This window comes from Pan troglodytes, chromosome 19 (genome assembly GCF_028858775.2).
Source record: "Pan troglodytes isolate AG18354 chromosome 19, NHGRI_mPanTro3-v2.0_pri, whole genome shotgun sequence".
NCBI lineage: Eukaryota > Metazoa > Chordata > Mammalia > Primates > Hominidae > Pan > Pan troglodytes.
In genome coordinates, this window is record NC_072417.2 from 25,857,649 (window position 1) to 25,871,796 (window position 14,148).

Below are 14,148 nucleotides of genomic sequence, written 5' to 3' on the forward strand. Positions count from 1 at the left end.
CTTCCCAGATGCTCTGCAGGGGGCCCCAGGGAGGAGGAAGTATAGTCCCTCTCCTCTCCTTTCCCACTCTGAGCAATGGATTTGGCAGGGGAGGGTCAGACACAGAGCTAGGGGGTCAACTGGAATGAAAGCCAAGTGCCACAGCTGGAAGTGACCATAAAGATGATTTTACAAGTGGAAAAACAAAGGCCAGAGAGGGGAAGTGACTTTGCCACCGTCATGCAGCCTGTCGGTGGCTGGATACAAACCCATTGCCACATTTGGGTGGGTCCCACTTGGCACCTGTGCCCTCCAGCAGTTCCCTTCAGGCAGGTGTGGAAGTCAGTTGATGGGAGCAGATTCCTCAGGTTTTCAAGTCCTCTCACCCAGGTCTGGAGGGCAGAGGGCCACCCTTGCCATGCACTGACATCTGGGCACCTGATGGGGTGGGAGTGCCTGCTTAAGAGAGGGGGTCCTGCCTGCTCTCTTCCAGGCAGCCACCTCTCTAGACTTCTCCTCCAGGGCCTGCAGAGGCCTGTTGCTCCAGCAGGCAGCCCCACCCACCAAACATCTGTCTTGGTTGGGCCGGGCTTGGCTTTAATGTGGGTAGTCCTAGGTCCTAAAAAGCTGGCATTGAGGTGCCAGAGTACAGAATGGGAAGGATGGGCCTAAAAGGGTGTGTGGCTGTGTTTTCAGAGCCCTCCCGTGCCTCCCACCCTGACCCTGTGCCCAGTGGCTGTGCCCTTGGTTGACCATCCCTCATTTGGTCTCTGACTGTAAGGCCCCGAATATCTGTGTCTTTCATTGCACATTTCCCTCTCTGGGATTTTTTTTTTTTTTTTTTCTGAGATGGAGTTTCACTCTCGTTGCCCAGACTGGAGTGCAATGGCGTGATCTTGGCTCACAGCAACCTCCACCTCCAAGGTTCAAGCGATTCTCCTACCTCAGCCTCCCGAGTAGCTGGGATTACAGGCATGTGCCACCACTCCTGGCTAATTTTGTATTTCTAATTTAGTATTTTTAGTAGAGGCGGTGTTTCTCCATGTTGGTCAGGCTGGTCTCGAACTCCCGACCTCAGGTGATCCACCCGCCTCGGCCTCCCAAAGTGCTGGAATTACAGGCATCAGCTACCATGCCCGGCCCCCACTCTGGCTTTTATTCTCTCTGTGTCTCTCCCTTGTCTCATTAGGTCTCCATCTGGTTCTCTGATTCTGTCTGGGTTTCTCTCCATTTCTTCGTGCCTGTTCTCCCTTTGAGATGCAGTGGGGAGGAGGAGGAGCTATGGAACTTTCCCAGGATGGGCAAAGGGCACCCAAGGGAGTAGAGGGAAGGGTGTCAGAGTTGGGTTGGGAAGAGGTGACTGTAGTCGTGGCTCCAGATAACACAACTACCCAGAAATGTCAAATTTGGGGTTTCTTTTTGCTTTCAGTCCCCTTGTTTGTCCCCTTGTGTGGGTGATTTCCCACCACAAAGTGCCCTGGTGATTTTGGGGAACCAGGCTGTGGAGGAGAAAACTGAGGCCACGGGATGGGGGTTCAGGAAGATCAGAAACTGTCAAGGGTCTGACTGAGCTGCGGTCCGAGGCTGGCCTCCTTGCCCCTAACTGCTCTTCACCCCCAAATCCAAGTCACAGTATTAGATGGGGAGTGAGGAAGGATTTTAGAAATCTTACAGAAATAAATTCCCCAGGCTAGGTGCAGTGGCTCACGCCTGTAATCCCAGCACTTTGGGAGGCTGAGGTGGGAGGATCACTTGAGGCCAGGAGTTTGAGACCAGTCTGACCAACATGGTGAAACCTCGTGTCTACTAAAAATACAAAACAATTAGCCGGGCGTGGTGTCACGCACCTGTAATCCCAGCTACTCGGGAGGCTGAGGCACAAGAATCTCTTGAACACAGGAGGCGGAGGTTGCAGTGAGCCGAGATCATACCACTGTACTCCAGCCTGGGCAACAGAGTCAGACTCTGTCTCAAAAAAAAAAAAGAAAAGAAAAGAATAAAAAGCAATATATTCTCCAAAAGAAGACCTCCTATATTTTATTAGGAATAATAATAGTCTGCAGCCTAGGCTTCAGTTGGCACACTATATTCGTATCCTGAACTACATCAAGGCACATTTGTGTACAGACATGGTTGTGCTCTTCAACTCAACGGATCCTTTCAATAACCTTGAAGGCAGTCAGGGCCAGAATCACACCCTTTGATTAGTCCATGAAAGAAACCTGCCCAAAGCTGTCTGGCCAGTAAGTGCACAGATGGCACCAGGATCCAAGTTGCCGGGCCTTGTGGGCAGGGTCTCAGTATAACCTTTCTAAGCTTCCCCAAGCCCAGCACACACCGGCAGAGTGAAGAGGCCTCCCTGGGCTGGGCTAGCCCACCATTTTTCTGCGGTGCGGAGCATGGCACCTCCATTCTCGCCCAGCCTACACCCCTGCTCTATTGAATGGGACAGTGTGCTCTGTGCACACTTACATGAAGGTGGGTTTGAGTTTATGGATTAAGAGAATTATCCCAAAGGGCCGGGCATGGTGGCTCACGCCTGTAGTCCCAGCACTTTGGGAGGCTGAGGCGGGTGCATCACCTGAGGTCAGGAGTTCGAGACCAGCCTGGCCAATATGGTGAAACCCCGTCTCTACTAAAAATCCAAAAATTAGCTGGGCGTGGTGGTGCATGCCTATAATCCCAGCTACTCAGGACGCTGAGGCAGGATAATCACTTGAACCAGGGAGGTGGAGGTTGCAGTTAGCTGAGATCACGCCGTTGCACTCCAGCCTGGGCAACAAAAGCGAAACTCCATCACAAAAAGAAAAAAAAAAAAAAAAAGAGGGAGAGAGAAAGAATTATCCCAGGTCCCCTTTCTGCCTTGCCCTTGACGATCAGGTCTGCCCATGCCCCTACCCTGGGGAGAACAGATTGAGGTCACCTTGACTTGACCTTCCTTGGGGGGTGGAGGGAGGTGGTACAGAGATGCCTTTGTTTCCTGTGCTCCAAGTCCCTTCTTCAAGGAGAGTTCCTGTTACATGGGAGCCAGAGGGGAGGTGGGGTAGGGGTGAAGGGCCTTCCCAAGAAAGCTGGAGGCTTTCTAGGAAGTATCTTTTCACCCTGCGGCAAAGGGGAGAAGCCCTGGAGCACTTAAACATCCTGTTTCACCCCCACCTTGCCTCTGCTTGGACAGCCTACCTGCACTCCAGCCCCCACCGGAGAAGGCTTCTAGAAGTGGGGTCATGGGCCCATGCTCAGAGTATACCCCACCTCTGAGGCCAGGCCCTGGTACCTCCCTATAGAAATGCCACCCCCATTCTTGTCCAAGAAGACAGATCAGGACCTAGGGAGGGTGTGTGTTTATATGCACAGGGTGAGGACTTCTGTGCAAATCTGGGGGAAGGGAAGGAGCTGCCGGAGCTTGGGTGAAGCCCGTTCCTGCCGCTGTCCCCTATCCACCACTCTTCAGGGAAGTCACTTTACAGTGAAGTCACCAAGAGAACACAAGGCCATCCTGCCTGAGGCATAGTGACTGTCCTCTGTTTCTGGGAATAGCATGAGGGGAAGGGTGTGGGGCTGGACAGGGTGGGTAGGAGAGGAGTCCTGCTTCCTCTGCCCAGCTGCCCAGCCTGCCTGCCCTGGGGGAGAGGCTTGTAGGCCGGTTTCTTTCTGGACGAAGAGAAGAGGATGCAGAGTCTGTGCCAGGTTCACATTTCCCAGCCAGTCAGGTGGGCAGGAGGAGCCCACCCTTTGCAGCCCCCTCATTGCAGGGCCAGGCCCAGGAGCCTGGAGAGAGGAGAGAGGGCACACAGAGCCAGGCAGCTGAGTGGAATTGGCACTGTCCTGGGCAGCCCTGGGTCAAGCCTGGCTTCTCATCCTCATCCATGATGACTATCAGGCCGCTCTTCCCGCTGAGCTAGTTTCTCCTCCTTCCAGCCCAACAAGAAATCTTTTGTGCCTTGGCCAGCCCAGTACCCAACCTCAAGCCCTCTGGGGGTTGTGTGCGAGGGGGCTGAGTATCTTCCACGACACCTCCCAGTACTCTGCCACTTTCCTTTGTTATGACTGGAGGGGGTTCCTTTCTGTAGAATCTGTTTCTCATTGTTTCTTCGTTTCTTAAGTCTCAGATCTACCCACATCTTCCTTGCTCCAAGCCTCAAAAAAGTGCTTCGGCCAGGCTTTTCCCCTTACGCTGACCTCTCAACTCCAAGCACTAGCCCCTTTCATTCCATCTACCTGGAATGTCATTCCTCCCTTGGCCACCTGGTGAAATTGGCCTCATCTTTCCTAGGGTTAGTGTGGCCTAGAGGAAAACACAAAGGCTTTGGAGTCATAAGGTCCTGGTGCAGACCCTGGCTCTGCTGTAGGATCTTGAGTGAGTGAGTGAGTCTGCCTCTTGGATCTAAGCATCCTCACTTGTAAAGAAATAGCAAGACCCACTGCTGGGATTTCTGTTAAGACCCAGTCACAGGCCCGGTGCGGTGGCTCAAGCCTGTAATCCTAGCACTTTGGGAGGCTGAGGCAGGTGGATCACCTGAGGTCAGGAGTTTGAGGCCAGCCTGACCAAGCCAGCACAGACTCAGCATGGTGAAACCTTGTCTCTATTAAAAATAAAAAAATTAGCCAGGTGTGGTGGCAGATGCCTGTAATCCCAGCTATTTGGGAGGCTGAGGCAGGAGAATCACTTGAACCTGGGAGGCAGAGGTGGCAGTGAGATGAGATCGCACCACTGCACTCCAGCCTGGGTGACAGAGCGAGACTCTGTCTAAAAAAAAAAGACTCAGTCACAGTGGCTGGTGCATTGTAGGTGCTCAGAGGCCTTGGCCAGTAGAGCTGGGTGTTTTTTCCTCTGCCCTTCAATCCCATCTGTATTACAGGCCCCTTCTTATGGCCCTAACACATTGCCTAAAGGGCTATGTCCCACTGCTTGTCCACAATAGAGCCTTCATAAATATCTGTTGGATTAATGAAGGCCCCTAAAACAGCACAGAACTTCCGGAGCTTTGACGGTTCAGGGCAGCCCCCTGTTCACTGACCACCCCCACCATGGTTCCTAGAAGACTCTCCCCCTGCTGCCCTGACCTCTGCCTGCTCTGGTCCCACTGAGCTGCTTTTCCACGCACAGTGGCAGCAGCAGCCTCATCTTTGCCTGGTGCTGGGCTGAATTTTGAGTTCTTAACCTGCCCGGCAAGCCAGCAAGATACTGGCTGCAGTGGCACTCTGCTCCCTCCTCTGCGTCCGCCCCACCCTCCCTGGATAATGCTGCATCCCCCAGGACTCTGGGTGGAGAGAGCCCAGTGACCCTGTCCCAAGAGGCGGGGTCGGGGGATCCTTGGCCTTTCCAGAGAGCCCACCCTTTAGCCTTTAGCTCTGGCTGGAAGGGAGCCCAGATTGGTGAGGCACACAGGAGCAAGACTGAGAGCAGGTGTGTGAGACTCTCCGGGTGGCGAGTCCTCCATGCACCTGCACATCCATCGCTCCCGTCCTCTCCCCTCCCCTCCATGTGACAAAGCACCAGCTCTCTCCTGGCCAGCACACTGGCTGGGATTAGGCTGAGGGAAAGAAAGAGAGAAAATGCTTTTTTATCAAGTGCCAGGCACAGTGCTTAGTTGCCTTCACAAATACTCTCCTTTTTCCTTTAAAAAAACTGTCTATTTTACTAATGTTTTAATAGGGAGCATCTGCACATGATATATGTATTTTGTAACAAAAGATTCAAAAGGGTATGTGGTGGAAAGTTAGTCTCTGCCCTTTCCTGTCCCCCAGGGCCCTTCTGGAGGGGCAACAACAGTTGCTAGGGTCTTTTGTGCATTTAAATGCACAGAAGGATTCTGTGGATTTAAAACATATATTACACTTTACCTCCTAACTATGATTTACACGTGATGGGAAACTGAGATCCTCAGAGACATTAAGTACCTAGACCAAAGTCACACAGCTAGTTTTTTTTTTGTTTGTTTTTGTTTTTTTTTTTGAGACGGAATCTTGCTCTGTCGCCCAGGCTGGAGTGCAGTGGCGCGATTTCGGCTCACTGCAACCTCAGCCTCCTGGGTTCATGCCATTCTCCTGGCTCAGCCTCCCGAGTAGCTGGGACTACAGGCACCCGCCACCACGCCAGGCTAATTTTTGGTATTTTTAGTAGAGTCAGGGTTTCACCGTGTTAGCCAGGATGGTCTCGATCGCCTGACCTCCTGACCCACCCGCCTCGGCCTCCCAAAGTGCTGGGATTACAAGTGTGAGCCACCGCGCCCGGCCAACAGCTAGTAAGTTAGCAGAGCTGGGATTTAGAACCATATCTAACTTTTCACCACCAATGCTCTGGCAGAAGTAAGCAGGGGCACTGACAGAGCCCTCCGAAACTGCAGAGCCCATTCCAAACCGAGGCCACGCCATTCTGAGGCCTTGGAGATCTGGCATCCCCGCCTTCTTTTCTGTTGAGCATCCTATACCTTCTCCACATGGCTCCAGGGTCCTGTACTGACCTATCCCCCTATGGAAGGATTCATCCCCACAGGGAAAAAGGGACATTCCCACAGTGCCCTTTCTTAGCAAATGTGTGGCCGGTGGTCGCCCAGGGTCAGCCTGACTCCTGGGATGCAGGAGGGAAGCCACAATAACGAAGGCCTCTGGTTTCTGGCCAGAGGGGATCGTGGTTGTGGCTTCAATGACGTTCCCAGAAAATGGCCTCATGATCTCTGGGGCAGGAGTGAGGGAGGATGTGAAGCAGGGAAGCTGCCCCCTCTGAAAGCCATGTGTTCATCTATGAGAGAGAGAAGGGAGGAGGCTGTAGGATGGGAGCAGGGGCATGCATGGACAAGGGCTGTGGACTAGACCCCCAGGCTCTTCCCCCAAGCCTCTCTCCTGGGTCAGGCTGGTGCACTAAGGGATGAGACCCTCCAGTGGACATTGCTGCATCTCCAGGTACCTTCTTGGGTCATTCCTTATGGGTTGGACTGTGGGGTCTTTCAGGATCCTAGCTTCCTGTTCAGTTTCTTTCTTTCTGTCATGTCTTAAGTCTGGTGTCCCCTCAATTTAAGGGAATATGTCCCCGAGCCTAGAAGAAGAGGGTCTCACCCCATCAGAACTGTCAAGCAGAGAAGCAGGTGTCAGGCCTTCCCATCCCAGGATGACAACATTCTGTTTTGCTGAGGTAGTGACCCAGAACATTCTGTCCTCGGCATCTGTGCACACACACCCAGCCAGGTCTAGCTTGGTGCCTGGTGACCATCAGTCAGAGATGTGCCTAGAGCTGCAAGAATCAAGAGGCATTCCCACCCACCCTTCAGGACATTTTTTTTTTTTTTCTGAGATGGAGTTTCGCTCTTGCTGCCCAGGCTGGAGTGCAATGGTGTGATCTTGGCTCACCGCAACCTCCGCCTCCCAGTTTCAAGTGATTCTCCTGCCTCAGCCTCCCAAGTAGCTGGGATTACAGGCATGTAATCCTGTAATGGCACCACCATGCCCAGCTAATTTTGTATTTTTAGTAAAGACGGGGTTTCTCCATGTTGGTTAGGCTGGTCTCGAACTCCCGATCTCAGGTGATCCACCCGCCTCGGCCTCCTAAAGTGCTGGGATTACAGGCGTGAGCCACCGCGCCCGGCCCCCTTTAGGACATTTAAACTAGCGCCCTGTGGCTGCCACAAACCAGCTGGCTTGAGTCCTAGACCGCCGGTCTTGGGAAGAGGAGTATTCATCTTAGCTGCTACTAAACACCACAGTAGTAGTTAACCGCTATACAGTGCTTTACAGTGAAGCACTTTACATGTAGTAAACACTTATTTCCCGCAACCCGATGAGGTAGGTACTGTCTCTATCACCACATTACAAACGAGAAGATAGAGGAAAACACACTCAAGATTACCTGGCTCAAGGAATTGACAGAGTCTGGTTTGAGAACCTGTACTTTTTTTTTTTTTTTTTTTTTGAGACAGGTCTCACTCTGTCGCCCAGGCTGGAGAGCAGTGGCACAATCATGGCTCACTACAGCTTCAGGCTGGGCACAGTGGCTCACAAATGTAATTCCAGCACTTTGGGAGGCTGAGGAGGGAGGGTTGCTTGAGCCATAAGTTCTTGAACAGCCCAGGCAATATAGTGAGACCCTGTCTTTACAAATATATATATATATTTTTGAGATGGAGTCTCACTCTGTCGCCCCAGGCTAGAGTGCAGTTTCGCGATCTCGGCTCACTGCAACCTCCGCCTCTCGGGTTCAAGCAATTCTCCTGCCTCAGCCTCCCCAGTAGCTGGGACTACAGGCGCGCACCACCACGTCCAGCTAATTTTTGTATTTTTAGTAGAGACAGGGTTTCACCATATTGGCCAGGCTGGTCTGGAACACCTGACCTCGTGATCCACCCACCTTGGCTTCCCAAAGTGCTGGGACTACAGGCATGAGCCACCGTGCCCGGCCTATAAATAATTTTAAAAAATTAATCTGGGAGTAGTGGTGCACGTCTGTGGTCCCAGTTACTCATAAGGCTGAGGCAGGAGGATTGCTTGAGCCCAGGAGGTTGCCTTGAGCTGTGATTGTGCCACCACACCATGAGACCTTTTTCTGTGAGACTCTGTCTCCAAAAAAAAAAAAAAAAAAATCATCACACCCTTGACCTCCCAGGCTCAAGTGATCCTCCCAGGCTCAAGTGATCCTCCCACCTTAGCCTCCTCAGTAGCTGGGACCACAGGTGTGTGTCGCCACACCGGGCTAGACCCTGTCCTCTTAATGACTGCATAGTCCTTGTAACCTCCATTTGCATTCCTAGAGCATAGGATTTGTTCCAAAAATATTTATTGAGTGTCTGTTCTGGGCTTGAACACGAGTAGGAGGATTTAAAAGTGAATAGCATATTGTGTCTGCCCTTGGGGATGGAGACAGAAACATGAAAACATGAAATTGTCCTTCAACACAAGAAGTGCTGTAATAGAGGCATGAATAACGCGGTGGGAAACAAGGAGGGAGGTCATGCTGCCTGAAGCAAATGTCACGGAAGGGCAGACATCAAGAAGGCAGGACATTCCAGGCAGAGGGAATAGCATGTGTGCAGGGATGAAAGCTCACAAGAAAGAGAAACATGGGTCAGGTGCGGTGGCTGATGCCTGTAATCCCAGCACTTTGGGAGGCTGAGGCGGGCAGATTACGAGGTCAGGAGTTCGAGACCAGCCTGGCCAACATGGTGAAACCCCATCTCTACTAAAAAAATACAAAAATTAGCCGGATGTGGTGGTGTGCGCCTGTAATCCCAGCTACTCAGGAGGCTGAGGAAGGAGAATCACTTGAACCCAGGAGGTGGAGGTTGCCGTGAGCTGAGACGGCACCATTGCACTCCAGCCTGGGTAACAGAGAGAGACTCTGTCTCAAAAAAAAAAAAAAAAAAAAGAAAAAAAAAGAAAAAAAGAAAAGAAAAAAGAGAAATATGGAGAACATGGAGCACCTGAGTGTCAAAACATCATGGGCAGTAACTGTCAGGGAGGTTGCCAGAGAGCTCGGGGTTGGTTGGCGCATCCATCCTGCTTCCTGCTTCCTTCTCTGGCCTCCAAGCTCCCTGAACCTACTCTGTGCAAAGCACTGTGCCAGGTGTTGGCCCAGAGTATGGGACTGGAGCAGTGGCCTGGGTAGCGGAGAAGGGTTTTTTTGACCAGCTGGAGACCTTTGTGGCTGGTGTCATTCTGGGAGTGAAGAGAAGGCCGCTGGAAAGAGCTGCCCAGGGAGGACTATGGGAGAACTTGCAGCTCTGGGCCATCTCTGGACATGAACGTTTTGCATACACACAGGGGAGCTCTGTGTGTCTGAGTGGGGGCGGGAGGGGTCCTTCTCTCTCTTTTGGCCCCTGCAGCTTGGCTTCTGGAGCTTTCCTATGTCTTGCTTTAGTGCTAGCCCTTGGAGGGTTGCCAGGGAAACCGCTGGCCAGCTCCGGGAGATAGACGTAGCAGAGGAAAGGAGAGTGGGTGACTCAGCCTGGCTTTCCACAACCGCAACCCCCTCCTCAGCACGTGGAAAGGATCTGGGGGACCCCCTTCCCCTGGATCCTACAGATGACCCTGTTTATTCTTTCTTCTCTAGAGAGAGCAGTCCCTCCCGCAGCTCTGACTGGTGGGAGCCAGCCAGATTTTCCCAGGAAGGGAACCGGCCCCAGGCGCCCCGTCCCCCGTAGGTTCACCCTGGAACACGGACAGGTGAATTCGGCCTGGGCGAATGTGAACTCCTGCCGTGCCCATGCAGGCGGCAGGAGCCCTGGCTGAGACGCCCTCCCGGGGGCAAACCCAGGATAATTATTGATCGGGGCCCCTGTGGACTTCTGACCTCGGCCTCGGAGGGAGAGGACCCGGAACGCGGGCCTGGGCTCCCAGGGAGGGAGGTGGGCAGGCCGCGGAGGGGGCCAACCAAAACGACCACGACAGTGCGCCCTAGCCCTGCTAGTGGTGGTCGACCCAACCCAAACAAAGCAGCATGTGCTTGCGGTGCGGGGTCGGCTAGGGAGCCGAGCCGGGAAGACACCCCACCGCCGCAGAAAGGGGGTGCGCGCGGCGCCGGCACCGGCCCCGCCGAGCGCGCCGCCACCTCGGGTGCGCCGAGGGGGTCCGGGTCGTTCAAGGGCGGCCGCGGAGGGGGCGCGAAGGACAGCGGGCTAGCGAGCGCGCGCCGGGCGGAACCAGGAAGCGGGGCGCGCTGCGGGCTGCCAGCGGCGCGCGTCCCTGGGCCTCCGCGCGTGAGCGGCGCGCGCGCCCCCGCGGGCCCCGGCGGGAGGAGAGTCGGCGGCCGGAGCCGTCACCCCGGGCGGGGACCCAGCACAGGCAACTCCGCGCGGCGGCCCGGCCGAGGGAGGGAGCGAGCGGGCGGGCGGGCAAGCCAGACAGCTGGGCCGGAGCAGCCGCGGGCGCCCGAGGGGCCGAGCGAGGTAGGAGCTGCGGGGCGAGCCCTGGGCCCGGGGCCGGGGGAGCCAGGCCGGGGAGCCAGGCCGGGGAGCCAGCCCGGGCGGGGCCCGCGCTCCAGCCGCTCAGCCGCCCGTCAGGGCCGCGCCGCCGCCATCGCTCCCGGGCCGCGGTGGTTGCGCGCTGGGCGAGGGGCGCGCGCGGGGAGAGGGGGTCCGGGTTGGCTGCCGGGGAGGCTGAGGGCAATGCGGGGTGCGCGAGGGGGACTTGCGAACGCCGCGGGGGGCGTGCGCTTTAAAGGCTGCGTGCGCGTGTGCCGAGTGGGTGTGTGGGGACCCCGCGCCGACCCCCTAGGAGCTCAGGGGGCTGCTGTCAGCCGCCTCACACCTTCACGTTGCAATTCCGAATATCCCCAGCCGTCTTCCTTGCTTTAACTTCTTTCTTTCAAAAGAGGTTCCCGGGACTCCGGGGATGGGATGAGCCTGCGGGGGTGCCTGGTGCGGTGGGGGGTATTAGCAAAGCTTCAAGAAACAGGGCCTTATAAGGAATCAAGACAACAAATACGAACGTTTCGATAAGACTCTGGGGGGCGGGATCCCACATCAGGACCCGCCAGGCCTGGGCTCGTGCGTGTGGCCGTGGGATGCAGTGTGCTTTTTCTTTCTAGTCAGGGATAAAGGGTTAAAAGTGCTCCTGGTGTCGGGGGGTAGATATGGAGAGTCGGAAGGGGAGTTGTATCACAAAAGCTGGTCTGAGGCTAAAGGAATCTGGCAAGATGGTCGGGGTGAACAAAGAGGAAAGAACTCACACGGAGCAAGAGGCGGTTGCAAACACTTGTAGCCAGCAGTGATGGAAAAGGCAAAGAAGAAAACCAAGTGTCAGCTTTTAGAAAGACGGGATTAATGAAAAGCACAAGAATTTTAGAGGCTAAAAGAGATACCGATTCTCTCTTTGCCAAAGAGCCAGAGTCAGTTCTTTTCTTCTTGGTCCCTGTGATCCCGCCATACCTCGTATCAAATAAATAGTGCCAAAAGTGGATCAAAGAATGTTAGAGCTGGAAAGGAACCCAGCGATGATGCCACATTCTTTTATTGTACAAATGAGGAAACTGAGGCCCAGATAGGTGGAGTAAGTGGCCTGCTCAGGTGACATGGCTGTTTGTTGAGTATCCAGGGATTGAAACTTCAAGGACTCTGAGATTCGTGCTCTTCCCAAAGCATCATGCAGTATACAGATCTTTGCCTAGATACAATTCCATACATTTTCTCTGCAGTGTCCTCAGGGAATGCCCTTTGAAAGGGCCAGCGTGACACTGAATATCATACTTGGGCTTATGTCATTTTTTTCAGTCTTCAAGTGGTGTTTATGGTCTGCTTGGATCTTAGGTTTCCAAAGCTGTTGGATAGCCGCCTGGGCCATAATAAGCTTTCAGCTGTTGGGTCTACATTATTTCAAATAGTTTTGTTATCTTTCAATTAAGGTAATAGAACTGTGCCTCTCTCCCCAACATTCTATTGTTGTCCATTTGCTTATGTTATATTGCGTTGTGTTCATTGCCTGTGAGTTCCTAGGTGAGGATGTATTTTATTGAGTGTGCCTTTCATGTTTTAAAATTTCATTTTGTAACACTGTAAATATTGGAGTGGTTCTGATCACTTCAAATGGGGAGAATCTTATTGATTGATTTTATTTTAAGGCTTTGGGTTGTTTTGTTTATTCATTTGGGTACCAGTTTCCATCTCATGGAAGATCACAGTTGTTAGAATGGACATGGCTAAATAAGAGAAGGGGCTGCTGATTTTAAGAAAAACTTCCTATGTGACAATTTGTGGTATCTGTTACGTTTAATTCAAACAAGTCCACACCTTGGGTCAGGTAAGTGCGTTATCTAGGAGATGACTTGTTTGCTACTGTAGCCTCTGGAAGATGAAATTTCAAGCTCCAGATTGAGACACAGGGAAGGAATGGAGAGGTTTTTTTTTTTTTTTTTTTTTGTAAAGCAAACCATCAGAAAAAAAAAGATGATTTCTATCACCAGCAGTTTGGTTATTGCATAACTTGAAGCTAAACTCTGCACAAAATAATCTTTGCTGTATACCCAACTAAGTAAACTATCCCACCTTCTCATCAGTTCTCACCTTTTTGGTGCTTGTATTTTTTGCCCACGGGATATTAATATGGACTGTGTTCAGAAATTTAAGGTGTGTACTTCATAGTATGTATGATAGTAGGAGAAAAATGTGCTATCATCGTTTGGAGTGTTACAACATAAATATTTTGGTCAACACTTCCTATCCTGCTCTGACTTTTCATCTCATCTCCATTTTCTTCCTCTCTTGATTGTTTTTTATGTCATTTACATATGTAAAAGCCACATCAAGACTAAAGTTGCCATTTATTACTTTTTGATACTTAAGTCGAGTTTTTTCAAATCATAGTATTGTTAGTATTCAAATTGTCTGTAATTTTTGTTAGGCTTATATATTATGAATCCATTTGTTGTGGTTTATTTGGCTTGTTGTTATGTAGGTAGGTGACACAGGTAGTCTTATTGTAAAAGGAAGACGTTATAGATAGGTAAATAACATGCTCAAGATTAGATGCAGGTTACAGGTGGAATCGAAGGAAGCCTAACTATTTTCGTGCCCTACAAAAATGTCTGTATCTCATAAAGTTATTCTCAGATTTCTGGACATTCTATCTGTGACACATTTTTTCCCTTTCTGTTAAGAGTGCAGATTACTGCATTATTCCTACAAAAGGAAGCAAAATAACCCTAGTTTGTATGATTTTTCTGATAATTTGAAACTTATTCTTTTAAAAAGCTATCTGGCAATTCCAGGTTACTGGACTCTTGAGAAGAATATCCTTTTATTTTGATACTATAAAATATCAAAGTATCAAAATACTTTAACTGTGCAACTTAATAAAAATAATGCTTCAAAGTTAGCTCTGCACTATCGCTGTCCTCAAACGTGTGGTATTTAAAGGAAGAAAATGTTTTTAATTCTGAGCTTTGTGAATAGAACTCTTCTAAAATCAGAAGTTTTTTTTTTTCCCCCGCAGTGTTGGAAACACAACAGTTTTATGCTTATTTCTGGGAATAAGAAAGTCAAACTTAACAATCTAGTTTCCATTGATCAGACAGTTTTTGTACTTAAATTTAAGTTCTAAGCATCAGAGTGATAAATACTTTTTAAAATTGTATTCACTGTTAATTATAGTGGCCTTATTTGAAGTAAAATCTTGACATTGGGTGTTTTATTAATGATGATCCTCTGCTACTGAAAAGCCTATGTCAGTTTGGAGAAGATTATGCAC

The 14,148-nt window shown here is 51.4% G+C and overlaps 1 protein-coding gene across 4 annotated transcripts in view; it reads left to right on the forward strand.

Annotated features, from left to right (window-relative positions):
* STAT5B (signal transducer and activator of transcription 5B) overlaps positions 1 to 14,148 on the forward strand; it is an 88,169-nt gene that overhangs the window by 1,078 nt on the left and 72,943 nt on the right. Inside the window, exon 1 of one of the 4 annotated variants that reach the window (XM_024350296.3) lies at positions 10,692 to 10,853. The exons of 2 other annotated variants lie outside the window; for them this stretch is intronic. The gene's annotated coding sequence lies outside the window, so the exon portion shown is untranslated. Of the gene's footprint in view, positions 1 to 10,691; positions 10,854 to 14,148 lie in introns of those variants that run through there. One more of the 4 variants, XM_063798574.1, reaches the window with a different exon arrangement.